Raw genomic sequence first — 19099 nt, forward strand, 5'->3', positions numbered from 1 at the left:
GTAAAGGATCTACATCATAAAACCATCCCACCTTTCAGCATCCGCCATCCAGGCAAGGGTTAAATCCTTTACAGGCCTGATCGCTCTCTCTCTTTTTTTTTGGACGCGCCAGTGCACCCTGCAATGCAAGTGCGGAGTCTTAACCGCTGGACCGCCAGGGAAGACCCACCTTATCTCCTTAATCTTCACAACACCTCTGCCAGGTAGGCATTATTCCCAAATTACAGATGTGGAAATGGAGGCTCCACTGGGACCATGCTGCTGCTAAATCCAGGTCTGACTGCGGAAAGTCACTCTACACTTGCTCAGGTTACACCATGGCTTTCCAAAAGATAACTTTTGTTATCAATGGACTTCATGATCAGGCTTATATATCTGCTGTTTTGTCCAAGATGTCTAGGAAAAGATTCTGTAGATCAATTCTATTGCTCAACAGCTCCCCTCCCCCCCTCATCTGTGAGAAATTTTTTTCTGTATTTAATTTCAATTTTATCCCCACTGTGTGAATGAAAAATATTGCTTGCCATATCAGTAAACAAAGGATGTTGCAGCCATCAAGCCATCATATTACAGCCACCCCGACGGTGAGCCCTGAGGGAACTCAGGATGAGAAAACACAGGATATATCTGGTTTTCTTTAATTAACAGTAATCTGTTGATGTTCCGACTACCTGGTCTTTGTTGCAAAAACTCCTATATATCCTGGCTCCCTCCCTTGCGTCTCTGGAGCAGTCTCTCAGAGTTATCTGAGATGCTGTGTCCTGGGCTTAAGTCCTCAGTTTTGTCCACCAAATAAAACATAACTCTCAACTTTTAGGCTGTGCATTTTTTTCAGTCGACAACTGCTTATGAGATTTACAAGGCAGTCCCTTCACAGCACTGTCTCCAGCTGATGCCCTTTCTCACTGTCCTCTCACTCCATTCACCCTAAGTGTTAGGCCCCCTCCCCAACTTCTCATTTCTAGGGTGGCATGTACTTTCCCTCTCCATGCCTTTGCGCATTCTATTCCTTTGCCTTGAATGTACTTCCTCCACTGCTTCTGGTGAAAGTCTTTCAAGATCTGCTTCAAATATTACCTCCTAGGGAAGCTTTGCCCCACTCTGGGTGGGGGAGTGGGTGCAATTCGTGGTTCCTTATTTTGTGCTTCTCTCTTACTCAACACTTACCCCTACTAGAGCACTTTCACCATCCTCTGAAAATGCCTCATTCATTCATTTAACAGAGACTTTACTAAGCACCTAATGTGTGCCAGATACTGTGTAAAGCACTGAGGACATGACACAAACAAAAGTCCTGTCCCTTCAGCTAACAGTCAGCGTAGTGGAGGAGACTGATGCGTCAACGATTATCACAATGTTATGAACTACTTGTTTATGTATCTGCCTTTAGAGCTGTAAAGTCTTCTCCTTGCGGCAGGGAACATCCCCACATCCCCTGCATAGTGACCTTCAGAGTTATAGTTAGTTGACTGAATAACCGACTGCTCGGTAGAAAAAACAATGGACCAAACAGTGACATGGGAATGTCACAAGAAGAAATTAAAAATATCAGCACACATAAGAAACGGTACTCAATCTCATCATGTTAGGGAAATGCACAGCAAAGCCTCATGAGTTACCGTCCGTCCGTCAAACAGGCACATTAACCATCTGATCAGAGCAGGTGGGAGCAGGGGGGAAAGCAGAGCAGCTCCTAGTCACCACAGGAAACCTGGGAAAAGGGTGAATGTATACACCCTGCAATTTAGCAATTCCACTCCTAGACCAGGATACACATACAAGAAGTTGGTAGTTGCATTATTCATAACAGCTCCCAACCTGAAACAACCCAAATGTTCATCAAAAGGAAAATGGATAAATGGTGGCATTTGCCTATGATAGAATATGATACAGAAGCAAAAATGAAAGAACTATAACCACATGCAACAAGGTGGCTAATTATCTAAACATGACACTGAGTGAAAGAAGCCATACACATACTACATTGTTTCACTTACATAAAGTCCCAAACCAGGCAAAACAACTATAGTATACACTGCATAAAAGACAGGATGGTGGTTATCTCTAGGGAGGGAGGAGGGGTTTTGCCTGGGAAGGAAAGTTCTGGGTGCCGGTGATGTTCTAGTTCTTGACTTGGGTGGTGGCTACATAGATGGCTCTCCAATAATTCCTTAAGTTATACGCTGACGCTTTCTGTACCTTTCTGTATGTATGTGCTGTACTTCACAATTTTAAAAGGTTAAAAACAACAGCAAACTCTCCCTGTAGCAATTCCAGCTTACCTCCCCATGTTCTACTTTTCATTTAAGTATAATGAAATGAGTTACGTCTTACCTCTGCTTTCTTGCCTTCAAGCTAAACAATCCCAAAGCCTTTAACCTACATCTACAAGAATGATCCAGGGACTTCCCTGGGGGTCCAGTGGTTGAGAATCTGCCTTCCAATGCAGGGGACGCAGGGTCGATCCCTGGTCTGGGAACTAAGATCCCACATGCCGCGGGGCAACTAAGCCCGCGCGCCACAACTACTGAGCCTACGCGCTCTTGAGCCCGTGCGCCACAACTAGAGAGAAGCCTGTGTGCCACAATGAAAGATCCCGCGCACTGCAACTAAGACCTGACACAGCCAAATAAATAAATAAATTAAAAAAAAAAAAAAAAAAAAAGAAGATCCAGAGAAGCAGTAATCAGAGCTACTGTGCACGGGAAGCTGCACCGCTGCTGCCTCCATGGCTTTGAATCGAACCTAGGATGCAGTGGTGAAGCAGGGAGGGGAAATATGTTTCCTCAACAGAGGTTCAGTTCATGCCTTGAAAGAATAACAACTGCTCTTGTCATTTAATCTCAGCAGCTCGAGTAACTGCAGACAAGAGTTATTCATAAACATTTCATCTTCTCCCCATCAGGGATTGTTTCAGCTCCCACAGGGTTGTGAGGTGGTGACATCAGTCTTTGTGCTGTTCTGTTGTAGGGGCTTGAGGAGTTGGATGAAGCTCTTTTAAAAATTAACCAAAAGTAACAGGTTCATTGCAAAAAGTTTCAGAAAATACAGATGAGCAAACACTGTCAAAGTTACCCCTAAATCTCCATTGTTAATTCACTGGTGTCCACCCTTGCTGTTTTCCCTGTGCATAAAGCCTCCATGGACACACAGGCACAGCTCTCCTAACACTGGGGCTCACCTCCCCAGGAGCCTGTGTCTGCTGCTCAGCTGTGAAGTAACCCCAAATGCAAGACCTCCTGTGAACATACTACCTAGGGCTACTTGCTAACCATCACCTAAGTGATTAAGAGTTACCATCTAAAATTAGGTATTACAGAAAAAGCCCCCCATTCAGTGTTCTCAGAAATCTGGCTGCCACATAACACTGCCAAGCTCTGGCTCCATGTGTGCCTGCAGGGGCCTGGACTTCACCAATTATGGGGAAGGACGCATTATCATCTGGGTTACTGGGTTGGTTTTAGTTTCCAGTCCCTGCTATTCTTGCTTTTATGCTATAAATATAACTGTTAGTCTTCTTTGTAATGATTAATTTGGCTTGCGGATTTTCTGTTTAACCTTACTGTGTGCAGGGGTGCATATTTACAACAACAGTCTTTTTAGTCTGTAATTTCCTATAACCAGACTTTACTGCACATATGGGCTACATCCAATTGGATCATCTATCTCCCTACTGTAAAGCAGATGTCTGCAAACTCCTTCAGTATTTGCTCATACAGCAGATACTGCAACAGAAATGTACTGACTGTGAATGTGTGTTACTGAACTTGCAACACATTATCAAAAAAGTAATGAATTACTGAGGTATTTTTAAGTACTAGGGCACTATTTTAGAGTAGGATCTGTACAAAAATAAACTCATGTTCTTAACTCCTAGGAAATACATAAGAAGCAATTCGTAGAGTTGCTAGGCATAAATTTATTGCCTTCCTTTTTTTGTTTTTGTTGTTTCTCTTTCAATATATCATTGGGTTTTTTATTCCACTAAACAGCTACTGCCACATGAACATAATTTTCACAATTTACAGGGTCTTCCTATAATAACCCGACTTGCTTTGATAACCTATAAGGCAGAATAGCGAAGTTGCCCAACTGGCTGAGCAGTGCTCCACAGCTGTCTTTATGCTGATTTATATTCTATTGAGGTTAATGACTAGACTGGCTTTTGAAGTTACAAGAAAGCAAGAGATGCCTCAGGTACCCCCAGAAGAAACAGAGGTCTCCAGAAGTGGGTATGTGCCTCTACCCAAAGTTATCCAGTAAATGAAAGAAGAAAATGGTATTTATCAAACCATCTATAGGCACTGTGATAAGTATTACCATATTTTAAAGATATATTGGTAATAATGTCAAAACAATACTAATAATAATGGCTAACATGCCTGTGCTGAATATTTTACATGCAAGTTTAAACAGTGAATGTACATTTAGTCTCATAACCACCCCACAAGATGACTCTACATAGCTTGTGGTCTTATGCAATAAGTCCTGACACCCTGAAACCACCTCTTCCATGCTAGGTGGTCTGGCATGCAGCACCTGACTGACGTCTAGTTTGGCTCTGGCCAGCAAAGAGGTTCAGCTACTGGGCCACACGTGGGTTCCGCTGAGCCAGAGTCCAAAGGGGGGGACCTCCCTCTCACTCTTGCCTTCTCTTCCTTCTCACCCCTAGGACCTAGCCTATGAGTGGCTGGGCTCAGTCCCAGCTTCCTGCAAGGGCAGTGTCCCCATCTCCATGGCTTGTAGGAAGCAGAGGGGACAAGTGCAGTCCTGTTCTAGGCAGGCCTGAGGGCAGCCTCTGCCCACAAGTTCTGCAGTGTTTCCTGGGGAAGTGGGCCGATTTCAGCAACAGCCAATCGCAGAAAGCTGACTTGCCAAGTGGCCAATTCCCTGAATAACCGATTTACTAAACTACCAATATGAAAAAGACTTTACCTTTTTCTTTAAGCTCTCTAGTCTTAATTGACCAGTTTTTATTCTTCCTTCACAACAGTATTAGGGGGAATGTACTCTGCCCGTCTCCCTGAAGCTGAAGAGCTGGAGATTGAGGAGGAGACCGGGGGACAGTGGGAGGGGGCAAGGTTTAGGGGCTTTTGTGGAACTGAATTTCAGCGTATTGATTTTCTGAGAATTGACCTAGAGCTATTTCCAGATGACCACAATCTTCTTCCCAAAGGGAATGAATAAGGCTTTGCTATTCCTAACATATGACTTTAAAAGCATTTCCTTCAGCATCGACAAGTTCAGAAAAATTTCCATCTACGCACACAGAGGAGAAGGTGCGTGAAGACGGTGAAGACGTAGCAGAGAGAGATTTGAAGACACTGGCCTTGAAGGCTGGAGTGATACGGCCACAAGTCAAGCAATGCAGGCAGCCACCAGAAGCTGGCAGGGGCAAGGACCGACTCTCCCGTAGAGGCCCTGGAGGGAGCACAGCCCTGTAACACCTCGACTTCCTCCCAGTGAACTGACTTCAGATTTCTAGCCTCCAGAACTGTGAGAGAATAAACTTCTATGGTTTTAAGCCACCAAATCTGTGGTAATTTGTTATTGCAGCTGTAGGAAACTAATACACCATCCTCGACAGGCTGTGCACATCAGGGAGCTCCGGGCACAGGACTGGCACAGACCTTGCTGTGCAGCCACGGATTTCTGCGTTTGGGGCTATCAAGGAAAAAGGCGGCAACAGACCAGCAGACCAGCTGGCACAGACGATGTGCACAGCCACAACTTCCACTTTTTTGTTAAACCAAACAGTACAGCCTTCTCATTACTGTCCAGCAGAACTAGAGCTTTTTGTTTTATTTGAAGAAAAGGATATTTCTGTAATATAACAAAGACTACCTATCATAAACTGACAGCCGATATCATATTTAAAATGGAATAGTTAGGCATTCCCACTAAAATAAGAAATAAAATAAGGAGGGCCACCATTACCACTGTTATCTTATCTCCTCAATTCTGAGATGTACTCCAAACATTTCTGATATTGGGATGTGAATGACATGCATTTACATTATATATCGGTATATTTTGACTAGTAGTCCCTAAAAGCTATTATTAAGTTGACAGCATGTTCTTATGCTCAGTGGTCTTAGAATCAAAGAAATATGGTATTTAACATTATTTTGAAAATCCTAGCATATTCTGTAACACAAAACAGAAACAAGAGATAAATTATTAAAAAAGGAAAGAAAAACATTATTTGCAGATGATAATATCGTAACCCTTGTTGCTCCAAGAAGATTAAATGAGAACTCTTGGACCACCATCAGTTAAGGAATATGGCTGGATATAAGAGAAATATACAAAACACAACCCTTCCCTTCCTTATATGAAAAATACTATATTCTTAACAGCAAATAAAACATTAAAAAAGAAAAGGGAAACATCTGGGAATAATCCTAAGAAATGTGAGGAGTCTACATGTGGAAAAGTACAAAACTCTGTTGAGGAATACCTGTCTTAAATAGAAGGATACACCAGCTCCAAATGTGATGGCGGAATAGTTTATGAATGCCAATTAGTGCCAAATTAAATAACAGTTTATTGCAAATTCTAATGAGGTTAGGGGCAGTAAGGAGTGGATACCTGACAAAATGATTAAAGTTCAAGTGCAAGAACAAACAGGCAAGAATAGCCAAAATATTTTTAAGAGGACAGCCATACTGATTAAATCAAAGCAGTACTGGTATAATACAGGAATGGTGCTACAGCCTAATAGAGCAGAACCACTTTTCCCCCAATAGACCCAAGTGTGTGTACAGATCCAATGCATGATAGGAGCCAAAAGCAGCAGTGAGGGGAAGAAGGATTAGTCTATAGATGGAACTTGGCTAATTGATAGGCTTTTTGGAAAGAAAGATCTATTCAGAGTCTTGCCTTATATTAATAAACCAAAATAAATTACAAATGGATTAAAGGATTATTTGTGAAGTATTTTAAATAAAAACACTAAAAAACAAAAGTCTTTGTGTATGACTTGACCTGTTTCACAGCAATGGAAGACATCACAAAGGAGAAGACTGACATCTGTTCACTGCAGATAAATTTTTGTACTTCAAAATAGTGACATGATGTTTGAAAATGTTCACAGAAAAAAGTTTTTAAAAAGAGACATTAATAAAAAAATGAAAATGGACAGGGAATCACAGTTACAACACATCATACACAGGACAGAGTTAATATGTATATGTGTATATATAAAGCCCACATACCTAGATAAGACAGCATGTACATATGGAGTGCTCATATGGGCCAGCACTGTAGTTTATCTTTTATTTTTTATTATTTATTTTTCTGGTTGCACCGGGTCTTAGTTGCGGCTCACGGGCTCCTTAGTTGAGGCATGCGAACTCTTAGTTGCGGCATGCATGTGGGATCTAGCTCCCTGACCGGGGATCAAACCCAGGTCCCCTGCATTGGGAGCATGGAGTCTTAGCCACTGGACCACCAGGGAAGTCCCTGTACTTTATCTTTTAATTTTCACAACCACCTTATGAGAGAGGTACACTGTTACTGTCCCCATGTTACAGCATGAAAAGCTGAGGTAGGCCAAAGTTGTTCGAGATAACACAGCCAGTAACAGGCTGAGCCAGGATTCAGACTCAAGGCATTTTGGCTCCAGAGCGGGTGCTCTTGGCCATTACACTGCCCCCACTAACTCTGCAGTAGATAAAAAAGCCAGTTCCCAAAAAAGGAAGTGCAAATGCCTGTCAAACGCTTGGGGAAATATTCAGTTACACTTGTAATATGTTTTACGTTTTCATTCATAAAATTAGCAATTAAAAAAAAATGACCCAGTGCCAGGTGGGGAGATTCCATGGCTACCTTCACAATCTAATCTTGGACTCTAGGAATCCCCTCTGGCCCCCTCCAAAATGTTCTCAAAGATGGTTAGGTCACCATCACCTCCCTTCTTTAACCCTTTATTGGCTACATGTTACTCTTGGGATAAAGGCCCAAGTCCATAACAAGGTCGGCTGTGCACTCCCACTCTCCAGCCAAGCCTATTCTCCCATACTTCACAAAAGGCACCTTCCATCCTGTTTGCCCAATAGCCACAGAGCACTCTTGCAGCCTCGAAAAAGCCAAGTCGTAGACTGTTTTCTCCTCCAGTCCTGTCCCTATGCCAGACGGCATATAGAGTTTATAGTATCCATAACCCTAGGAAGCTTCCTTCATAATCCTTATCAGTAGCTGTAGTTACACAATTGCATGATCTTTGTCTGTCTGTCCTGAGCAGTACTAGCCTTGTACCCCCCATGACCGAGCACAGTGCTTTGGCTATAAAAGGTATTCAACAAATATTTGTCAAAGGAATATACATTAATGATTGAATGAAAGAAAGAGGAGGGAGAAAAGTAAAAAAATAAGGAAAGGAGGAGAAATAGGCATTCTACACTATGGTGGTAAGACTAAGATGCTTTTTTTTACAAAGCAATTGGACAATGTGTGTCAGAAGTCTTAAATATGTTAATAACCTCATTTAATAATCAACAATCATTATTAATATGTAATCATATTGCTACATAATTATTAATAAGTGTAATTAATGATCCAATCATAAAAATCTACCTTGAGGAAGATAATTTGAAGTCTAGTACAGAAATTTAAGCTCCCTATAGAATTGTTTACAATAGCAAAAAACTGAAAATAGATTTGATGTCCAAAACTAGAGACACAGTCAAGTAGATTCTGGTACAGTAGTAAATTATACAATACATAAAAGTGACATTTACAAAGAGTTAATGCCATGGAAGATGTTTAGTTCATAATAAGTGGAAAGACATAAAATTTAAATAGAGAACAATTTTGGCTTTGAAAAACAAAATGCCCAAGTGGCAGATAGTGCTGAGTGCCTACCCTAGAACTCTGCCTTCCCTTCTGAGAGAACCCTGATTGTGTCCACATTCATCTGAGAAGGCCAGGCTCCCTCCCCAGACCCAGAGGGAGGACTGTGATTAGTCTAATCTAACTTGGTTTTGGCAATTCCACTCCTCTTGCCAGTGATACATGTGATACAACTCTGGCCAACAAAACACAAAGGAAGTCTGTCAAGGGCTTTCTGTCACAAAGGTTCCTTGCTATGAATAAATGATGCCCTGAGGATGGCAGAGTAGAGGGCTGGGACAACTCTGAGTTGCTGAATCAATCTACCCTGGAACTGCCCTATCTGTGGGCTAACCAACACAGCACTGCACAAAAGACACCAAAATGGGCTTCCCTGGTGGCGCAGTGGTTGAGAATCTGCCTGCTAATGCAGGGGACACGTGTTTGAGCCCTGGTCTCGGAAGATCCCACATGCCACGGAGCAACTAGGCCCGTGAGCCACAACTACTGAGCCTGCGCGTCTGGAGCCTGTGCTCCGCAACAAGAGAGGCCACGATAGTGAGAGGCCCGCGCACCGCGATGAAGAGTGGCCCCCGCTTGCCACAACTGGAGAAAGCCCTCGCACAGAAACGAAGACCCAACACAGCCAAAAATAAATAAATAAATAAAATTTAAAAAAACAAAAAAAAGACACCAAAATGTTAATGATGATATCTGAGAAGTAGGGTTACCAGAGATTTTATTCATTTTAATAGTTTCTTCAATTTTCAAGTTTTCTATAATAAAGCATCTATCACACTCAAAGGGGAAAAGTTAATAAGAAAAAGAGGTTCATGTATTGCATGAACCTTGCCCTTAAGAAGCTCAGTGTAATAATGGAAATAGCCATGTAAATAAGTGATTAAGATATGCTGTAATAAAACCACGATGAGATACCACTTCATAGCTATTAGAATGGCTAAAATAAAACTAAAAAAAACCCCTCATAATATCTAATGGTGAGGATATGGAGCAAGTAGAACTCTCATACACTGTTGGTCGGAATGTAAAATGGTACAACCACTTTGGAAAACTGTTTGGCAATTTCTTCTAAGGCTAAATATGTAAACACCCTATGTATGACTCAGCCGCTATACTTCTGGGTACTTACCGAAGGAAAATGAAAAGAGATGGCTACAAAAAGACTTATACAAGAATGTTTATGGAACCAGGGGTAGGGAGAAGGGGAAAGGGGGAGTTGTTTAATGGGTGCAGAGTTTCAGATTTGCAAAATTAAAAAGTTCTGGAGATCTGAACTTTTCACCATGTGAATATACATAATACTACTGAACTGTACACTTAAAAATGGTTAATTTGGTAAATTTTATGTGTTTTTCACCACAATTAAAAAAAAAGAATGAAAAAGAAGAAAAAAAAAGAATGTTCCTAGAGCTTTATTCTTGATAGCCGCAAACTGGAAACAACCCCAAAGCACACCAACTGATGAATGAATAAATGACTAATGTATATACATACAGTGGATACTGACACATGCGACATGGCTGAACCTCACTAAAAGAAGCCACACATAAAGTACATACTATATAGTTCTATTTATATAACATTTTAGAACAGGCAAAACTGACCTATGGTGATAGACATCAGAACAGTGGTGGCCTTTGGGGACAGCGGTGACTAGAAAGGTGCACGAGGGAACTTTCTGGGGTGATGGAAATCCTTTATTTCTTGATTTGGATGGTGATTAAATGGGTATATGTATTTGTCAAAATTTACTGAATGGTATTCAATGAATACCATAGCGTATTCATTAAATATTTTTACTGTATATAATTACATCTCAAAAAGAGACTTAGGGAAATGGTGAGACAGGTGAACTGGAAGAGGCTAAATTCATCATCTTGGCTATACACCGAGAAGTTGCTAACAGAATAAGAGTGCTTCTTTAAACCAGATCAACAGCAACAGATAAACATCTCATGCAGCAATTTATGGAAATGCTTAAGAACATTAAAATGATGAGAATTATACATACATTTGAACTCAGTTTTGTGGAGCAAGCTTTGATATTCTGCTAAATTTAAAAAAGGAAAAATAAATGATATATACGCACTAATGTAAGTATCTTTAAAACAAAACATAGGACTTCCCTGGTGGCACAGTGGTTAAGAATCTGCCTGCCAATACAGGGGACACGGATTCAAGCCCTGGTCCGGGAAGATCCCACATGCCACGGAGCAACTAAGCCCGTGCGCTACAACTACTGAGCCTGCACTCTAGAGCTCACGAGCCACAACTACTGAAGCCTGCATGCCTAGAGACCGTGCTCCGCAACAAGAGAAGCCACCGCAATGAGAAGTAAGCACACCGCAATGAAGAGTAGCCCCACTCGCTGCAACTAGAGAAAGCCCACGCGCAGCAACAAAGACCCAACACAGCCAAAAATAAATAAATAAATAAATTTATAAAAAACAAAACACAGACTTTTAAAAAATTATTAGCACCTTTAATTATTTATTTATTTATTTATTTATTTATTTATTTATTTGGCTGTGTTGGGTCTTCGTTTTTCTGTGCGAGGGCTTCCTCTAGCTGCAGCAAGCGGGGGCCACTCTTCATCGCGGTGCGCGGGCCTCTCACTATCGTGGCCTCTCTTGTTGCGGAGCACAGGCTCCAGACGTGCAGGCTCAGTAGTTGTGGCTCACGGGCCTAGTTGCTCCGCAGCATGTGGGATCTTCCCAGACCAGGGCTCGAACCCGTGTCCCCTGCATTAGCAGGCAGATTCTCAACCACTGCGCCACCAGGGAAGCCCCCACAGACCTTTATCTTATTAAAACTGCTTTTATTTAAAACACTGTACAATATTTTCATCAAATATCTTGTTTAAATCTGAAATAAAACTGAATATTAGCTTTTCAAAGTCATATGTCAAAAAGCAAACCTTTAGAACACAAAATGAAGAAAAAATATTTTTAAGCTTAAAAGCAAAGGAAGAAATCAAAAAGGACAAAATTTGTCTGCAGAAGAATGAAAAACAGGTTTTGTATGTTTAATGATAAAGCCAAAATTAGATGGCAAACAACCAACTGGAAGAATATTTACAGCAAATAAGAGATTTTTGTTTGTTTTTTACAATGAGCATATACTCATATTTTTTAGAGTATTTGTATAATTTATAAAAAAAATCACTTAGACACAATAAGCAAATAGACAAAATCAGGAATTAACAGATTTTTTAAAATGGAAATAAAAAAGGTTACTATGCATATGCAAAAAAGAAAAGTTCAAACTTAATCATAACAAAAAATGCAGATTAAAATGAGACACCGTTTTTCAATCTAGCTAAGATTTTCCTCTTTCACTTAAAATACCCAGTCCTGGAGAAGGCAGGGTGAGACAGAGGCAACAGCGAATGGTCAGGCAGTGCAGTATAAACTCATATTCACTTTTTAGGAAGCAAATGAGGACTAAGCACTACAAGAAGGTATTGCAGCTGGGTAGAAGCGGGGGATCCAGACGTTTGGGGGTGAGTGTGGGGTTAAACATTAGCCCTTTCACCTCAAGCCTCTAATTGTATGAGAACTACTTTTTGTGTGTTAAAAGAAGAAACAAAAGGGTATTCCCCCTCCCGCTATTTTTGTTGGGGGGGTGGGTGTGGCATGGGTAGGTTAAGATAAGATAAGGCACAATAGTACCCAGGAAGATGGATGTGGATTTGGGCCCTCCCTGGGAGAGGGCTGAAGACCAACACCCGAGCAGCCCCTGTCCTGAAGGACAGACTGCAATTCTGGGCTGCAAGTCCCCCATCACCCCGAGACAGGGTGCTCTCCCTGGGGAGTAGTGGTGGGTGCAGCAGAAGCACATTGAAGACAGCTATGGAAAAGGAAAGGTGCAGATCAGCATGTAGAACATGGCTGCATCTGGGTGAAAATCAAACAATGACAACAAGATGGAGTGTATTTTATTTAATAGCTTTGACTACAAAAGCCTAAGAAAAGGTAAGGGAGGAGACACACACCAAGCTATTAGTAGTAGCTCTACCTCTGGAGGGTGAGATAAGCTGGATGGAGAGGGGTCTCATTTCTTTTATAATTTTCTAGTTTGGATTTTTTTTAGCCTCTTTTGAGTGTTTTTGTATTTAAAAAGAAAAAAAAAGTTTTAAAGTTCACAACCTTGATCCCCAAACTCCAGTCAAAGAATAAGTTGTTAAGGGACTTAAAACCATGCCTGGCACACTGTAAGCGCTCAAGGGAATGTTTTAAAGATAAATACTCCGGGACTTCCCTTGTGGAGCAATGGTTAAGAATCCGCCTGCCAATGCAGGGGACACAGGTTTGAGCTCCGGGAAGATCCCACATGCCGCGGAGCAACTAAGCCCACCAGCCACAACTACTGAAGCCCGTGCGCTCTAGGACCCACGTGCCGCAACTACTGAAGCCCGCGCTCCTAGAGGCCATGCTCCTCAAAGGGAGAGGCCACCGCAGTGAGAAGCCCGCGCACCGCAACTAGAGAAAGCCCGCGTGCAGCAATGAGGACCCAGCATGGCCAAAAATAAATAAAATTAGAAAAAAAAAAAAAAGATAAATACTCTAAGGAAAAAAAAGACTCAAACTACAAAAAAAAAAGCCTTAATATACAACCTATCATAGTTCAGAAGGGTTTGAGGGGGGTGAAATATCTCACAGGGTGGAATTTCCAGGTGGCTGCTCCTTGGGGCCTGACCCTTCACCTCTGTAGGTTCAGATGCACATGGGGAGAGAGGTTCTGCCTTTCCGGGGCATTTACATGTACTTGCATTTACAGACATTTACAGTGAGAACTATATCTATCATGCAGATTGAATCCTCATCAACACCGTGGCATCATTTTCTCCCTGTGGGCAGATTTTCATTCATTCATTTAATAAACATTTATTAAGCACATACTATGTGCCAGGCACGTCCTAGGCCCTAGAGATACAGCAGTAAATAAAATAAAAATTCCTTTCCTCATTATTTTCATGAAGCTGATGTTTTAGTGAGAAGACAGGCAACAAACAAATATACAGTGTCAACTGGTTGTAAGTGCTAAGAAGAAAAATAATGCAGCTAAGGAGGAGGTAAGGAATACAAAGCAAAGGGCACCTCTGTCTTCAAGGGGCTCTCAGTCTAGTGGAGAACTGACTAGAAAATAGACTGTTATCAAACAGAAATCAAATCCACAGTAGGGTTGTGCTCAGGGGATGTGACTTCCTCGTTGATGGAGATCAAGGAAGCCTTCTGAGAAGAGAAGCATGACCTGAATCCAAAAGGAAGTCAGTCAGACAAAACAGTGTGTGTGTGTGTGTGTGTGTGTGTGTGTGTGTGTGTACACGCGTGCATGCACAAACAGCAGATGCAAAGGAGCGGAAGGGATGAAAAGAACATGATCAATGCCACAACAAAATAACAACGTGTGGGCTTCCCTGGTGGCGCACTGGTTGAGAATCTGCCTGCCAATGCAGGGGAAACGGGTTCGAGCCCTGGTCTGGGAGGATCCCACATACCGCGGAGCAACTGGGCCCGTGAGCCACAATTACTGAGCCTGCGCGTCTGGAGCCTGTGCTCCGCAAACAAGAGAGGCCGCGATAGTGAGAGGCCCGTGCAGTGCGATGAAGAGTGGCCCCCGCTTGCCACAACTAGAGAAAGCCCTCGCACAGAAACGAAGACCCAACACAGCCATAAATAAATAAATAAATTAAAAAAAAAAAAACAACGTGTGATGGACAAACAAAACCACGTGGATCCATTCCAGTAGGAAGGCTCTGGAAAGGCCTCAAAGAAGTGGGATATAAGCACACATGTCAGCACATATGCCTATGTATACACACACACTTACAGTAATCATCTGTTGTTTTCACCTGTCTAGTACCTCTGCACTTCCCCATCCCATGTGGTTATGGAAGGAAATTTTACTCCTTCATCTCAAAAGTGGGCCTGTGACACAGATCTGTCTAAACATGGCATCCCTAGCTCCTTGTCCACATGATTAGTTTACAATGCTAGAAGAGAGCTGTAAGCTCATAGGCTTGGGGCTGCCAAGAGTCACCTTTTTCAGTATGTATGGAGAAAACAGCAGGAAAGAATGAGGGCAATAAACAAAAAGAAGCAGAGAAAGGCAGGGCGAAGAGAGTTCTCATGACATCATTTCAGCCTCATGATCCAGCCATGCCTGAAGCTCACATTTGGACCTCCTAGTTAAATGATCAACCCTTTTTTGCTTATGTTAGTTTACATTAGGTTTCTGCCATTTGCAACTAGATTAATATACCCCCTTCTGGGGAAAGAACTTCACTCTGTGTGTGGTGGTGGGGGGGTACAGAGGGAAAGGGAGGATAAATTATGTTAAAGGGTCTCTCCCATTAAGTTTGATAAACATGATGAAATAGGTGGCTTCAAGGCGTCTGGGAGGGTATAGAAGCAGCAATGAAAGCTCCTTGGGTGGAGGAACTGAGAGTTTACTTGTCACAATCTATATGGATGGGTTATATAAACCTTTCTGCATTCGTAATAATTCACTATACAGCCCTAAGTCATTTTCAGACTGAGAACCAACACAGAATGGCTCATCAAAAACACCAAGAATATCATCTGTTTAAAACCCGTTTACCATTACCACATTAATGCACATCCGTCACAGATCTTTCTCAAATACTTAATTTTGTGACAAACTTAATATTTTGAACTCTGTATCCCTGATACCAAACCATCATCCAGTGTTCTCCAGGAAACTTAACTCAAGCAGCTGTACCCACTATGGTCCAAGTCTAACAGATGTTATAGCAAAATAAACTGCTGTATCTCAAGAGATCACTACGGAAGCCCAAAAGGGGCTCAGACCCTGTTGTTCACATAAACTCAAATCAGTTGGTCACAGATAATAATACCAGTCTTGGTCTGAAACACGGCTTCAAATCTTTAAATCCATGAATCAGAAAGATGCTCATATTACACTGTGTTACAGTATAAAAATAGCTAGCTTAAAGGAAACTGTGTGTGTTAGCAATGGGTCTCCTTCTGGCAGACGTAACAATACCTCAAGATTTTTTCTTCTTTCCACAGACATTTACCAAATACCTACTGTTTGCCCACTATCCCAGCACTGTGAGCCCATGAGCCTTTCCTTTTTCTCTGGGTGAAAAGGCTAAATCTTGCTTTGCATCTGGACAATGCTGGGTAAAATGTAAAATAAAAGGTAATTTATCACTGGACAATTTGAGATGTTATTCTTTTTTTTTTTTTTTTTTGGACTTTAAATATATTTATTTATTTATTTATTTTGGCTGTGTTGGGTCTTCGTTTCTGTGCGAGGGCTTTCTCCAGTTGCGGCGAGCGGGGGCCACTCTTCATCGCGGTGCGCGGGCCTCTCACTGTCGCGGCCTCTCTCATTGCAAAGCACAGGCTCCAGACGCGCAGGCTCAGTAGTTGTGGCTCACGGGCCTAGCCGCTCCGCGGCATGTGGGATCTTCCCGGACCGGGACACGAACCCGTGTCCCCTGCATTGGCAGGTGGACTCCCAACCACTGCGCCACCAGGGAAGCCCTGAGATGTTATTCTTACAGCAAATACCGGCCCTCTAAACTCTGCTTATGCCTCCCTTCCCCCACTACACCTCACACTGCCAGGATTCTAGTCACTGAGAAATAACAAGACCCAACCCCTACATAGCCTGAGGGCCTGGGTTCAAGTTTCAGCTCTGCCATTAAATAGTGTCAGGAACTTGGCTAAGCTCACCTTCTGCATCTGCAAAATGGGGATAGTACTTATTATAGCACTGGGCTGCCGGAGGGATTAAAGAAATTAGTGTATGTTGAGAGCTCAGTACAGGGTCACACACATAGCATGTGCTCAATAAAGAGAAGCTATAATTAAGAGAATAAAGTGAGACTTTTTCCAGTTTGAAAATGTTATGGTCTATTGTAGAGAGATTATGGGTTTTGAGTCTCCCCCGCCACCCCAAGTCTGCTTTATCATATCTGGCAGAACAGCAAGCACACAGAATAGCAAAACATTCCCCTGCTTTTCAAGCAGCTGTACCAATGGGAAACCTTCAGCAAGGGAGCAAGTTCAAGTGCTGGGCCCTTACTAATAATAGCTAGACACTTCAGATTCTGACAACAACCCTGCAAGGTAGATATAATTATCCTCATTTTGTAGATAAGACCAAGTAGGAGTAGAAAGGTTAAATAACTCACTCACTGTCACACAGCTGGCAAACGCAGACCAGACTCCCAAAAGTCATGCCCCCTTTCCACTCTTTTCCCTGCCTCCCATACAGCAAGCACACCCAGCTGTCTGTGAAATAATGAAATAACGGAAAAGATATCTCAAAATCTCTGAAACGATGGGAACGGGCCTTCTTTAGTAAAGAAAGAAACTGCCATCATCACTCGCATTTGATCGACAATTTGTTGCTCCGACGTTCTCGGCTCCCAGTGACCTGTTCTAGCAATCCGGCCTCCCTCTCCAACAGCAGCCACTGTGTAGGCCTCTGTGTGCAAATCTTCTCCCTTAGCAGCTTAGGCTCTGTTCCCTCCCCAACCGGAGGCTGGGACTCCCCGACACTGCGTTTAAAATCCAATGACAGGTGCGTATGCCTCTCTGAAAGGCAAGTTTCCCAAACTCTGACACCAACAGGGCACACCTGAGGCAGGCTTACCCTCTAGCGGGACCCAAGAATCAAGCCAAGCAGATGAAGGAAGGGGAGGTGACGCAACTAGGCCTCCTGCACCAAGGCCAGACCGAGGCAGAACGCAGTGGCCGTGACCCCGCAGTGGGCTCTCCACCGCGGACGCCTACGCCTTCCCCGTATAAGGCACGCCAAGGGCTGCGGATATTATCCCAGGGATGAGGCGCGGGCCTATGCAGTCAGAGGAGAAGGCGCAGGAAGGCGCGGACCTGAACGAGTCCCAGGCGCCTAGCTCTCCAGTCACTCTCCCCCAGGGGAGGGAGTTGGCGAGAGGGACACAAGGGCCTTTGGTACCCAGCTGTTCGGCTCCGGCTGGCACGAGCGCCGGAGCATCCGTGCGCAGCCTCTGCCGCCCACACCCGCGCACACCCGGGAGCACAAACGCCCGCACACAAGCCCTTGGCCCCCGGCGCCCGCCTCCCCGCAAGGCTGCTGAGCCCCGCCGCTGCCCCCGACCCCCGCCTCCCCATCTGGCCCTGCGGCCACACTCACAGCCCACCCGGGCGCCCCTGCGCTCCCCCTTCCAGCAGCGCCGGACACTGGAGCGGCGGCGCGAGCCGGGCGTTCAGGCCACAGAAGGTGATAGCGGGGAAGGGAAAAGCCTCTTACCGGGTCTTGTAATTCTCCGGGACACAGCGCGACACCAGAGACTGCCAGTGGCGCCGGGACCCTCCCCCCGCCCTCCCCCACCACGTAGCCCTCTCTACCTTCAGTCGGGAATCAATGGCCCGGTCGCGGATTGGTGACATCATTGGCGCGCCGGGCGTGGGAGGGAGCACCACGTGATTGCTCCCTCTTTTGTTTGCGTCCTAGTTAAGCTAGGATTTTGTTGCTTCCTCCTTGGGTTTTTACTAATCTGTTAATGGCGTTGTCGTAGGCACGGTGGAGAGTAGGTACCTGGGTTTGGTATGCTACATTTTTGCTCATGGCCTTGATTAAACTCCTCAGTCATTTATAACGTAGTTGGGCCAGAAGGCCTGAGACGTATGTGGGTACCATCTTTTTTTTTTTTTTTTTAAATGGATATCAAGTACACAGAATTAGTTAATAATACCCTATAATCAGTATTCCTTGTATGGCACGTTCAAATTAAATATTTTTTAAATGTTATAATGAACATCACCTTTAACTCCCCATTTTGCCACCCCAACCAAGAACTAAAATATTATCAATAATTTTAATGTACTTATAAGTGGTCGCCATCCTTTACCTCTGCCTTCCCCTCAGAAGTAACCTCCATCCTGACTTGTGTTTACACAACTTTTATATTGCTTTAATTTCTTTTCACAGTTATATGCATTATAAAACGCTATTTTTTTTTTTTAAATTAGTTTTGTGTGTGTGTGTTTGAACTTTCATCTAATGTTCTGGACTTTTATTTTAACAAACACGTTCCTAAGTTACTTAGTCCATTCAGGCTGCTATAACAAATACCAGATTTTTAAACAGAAATTTATTTCTCACAGTTCTAGAGGCTGGAAGTCAGGGTGCCAGCATGTTATAGGGAGGGCCCTTTTCCTCTTGGCAGAGTTCTCCTTGTATGGCAGAAGGAGTTAGGGTTCTC

General features: G+C 43.2%; 1 protein-coding gene across 1 annotated transcript in view; it reads right to left on the minus strand.

Annotated features, from left to right (window-relative positions):
• ADAR (adenosine deaminase RNA specific) overlaps positions 1-18217 on the minus strand; it is a 41713-nt gene extending 23496 nt beyond the window's left edge. Inside the window, exon 1 of the mRNA XM_059932659.1 lies at positions 18145-18217. The gene's annotated coding sequence lies outside the window, so the exon portion shown is untranslated. The remainder of the gene's footprint in view (positions 1-18144) is intronic.
• Positions 18218-19099: the final 882 nt, after the last annotated feature.

This window comes from Balaenoptera ricei, chromosome 1, assembly GCF_028023285.1.
Source record: "Balaenoptera ricei isolate mBalRic1 chromosome 1, mBalRic1.hap2, whole genome shotgun sequence".
Taxonomy (NCBI): domain Eukaryota; kingdom Metazoa; phylum Chordata; class Mammalia; order Artiodactyla; family Balaenopteridae; genus Balaenoptera; species Balaenoptera ricei.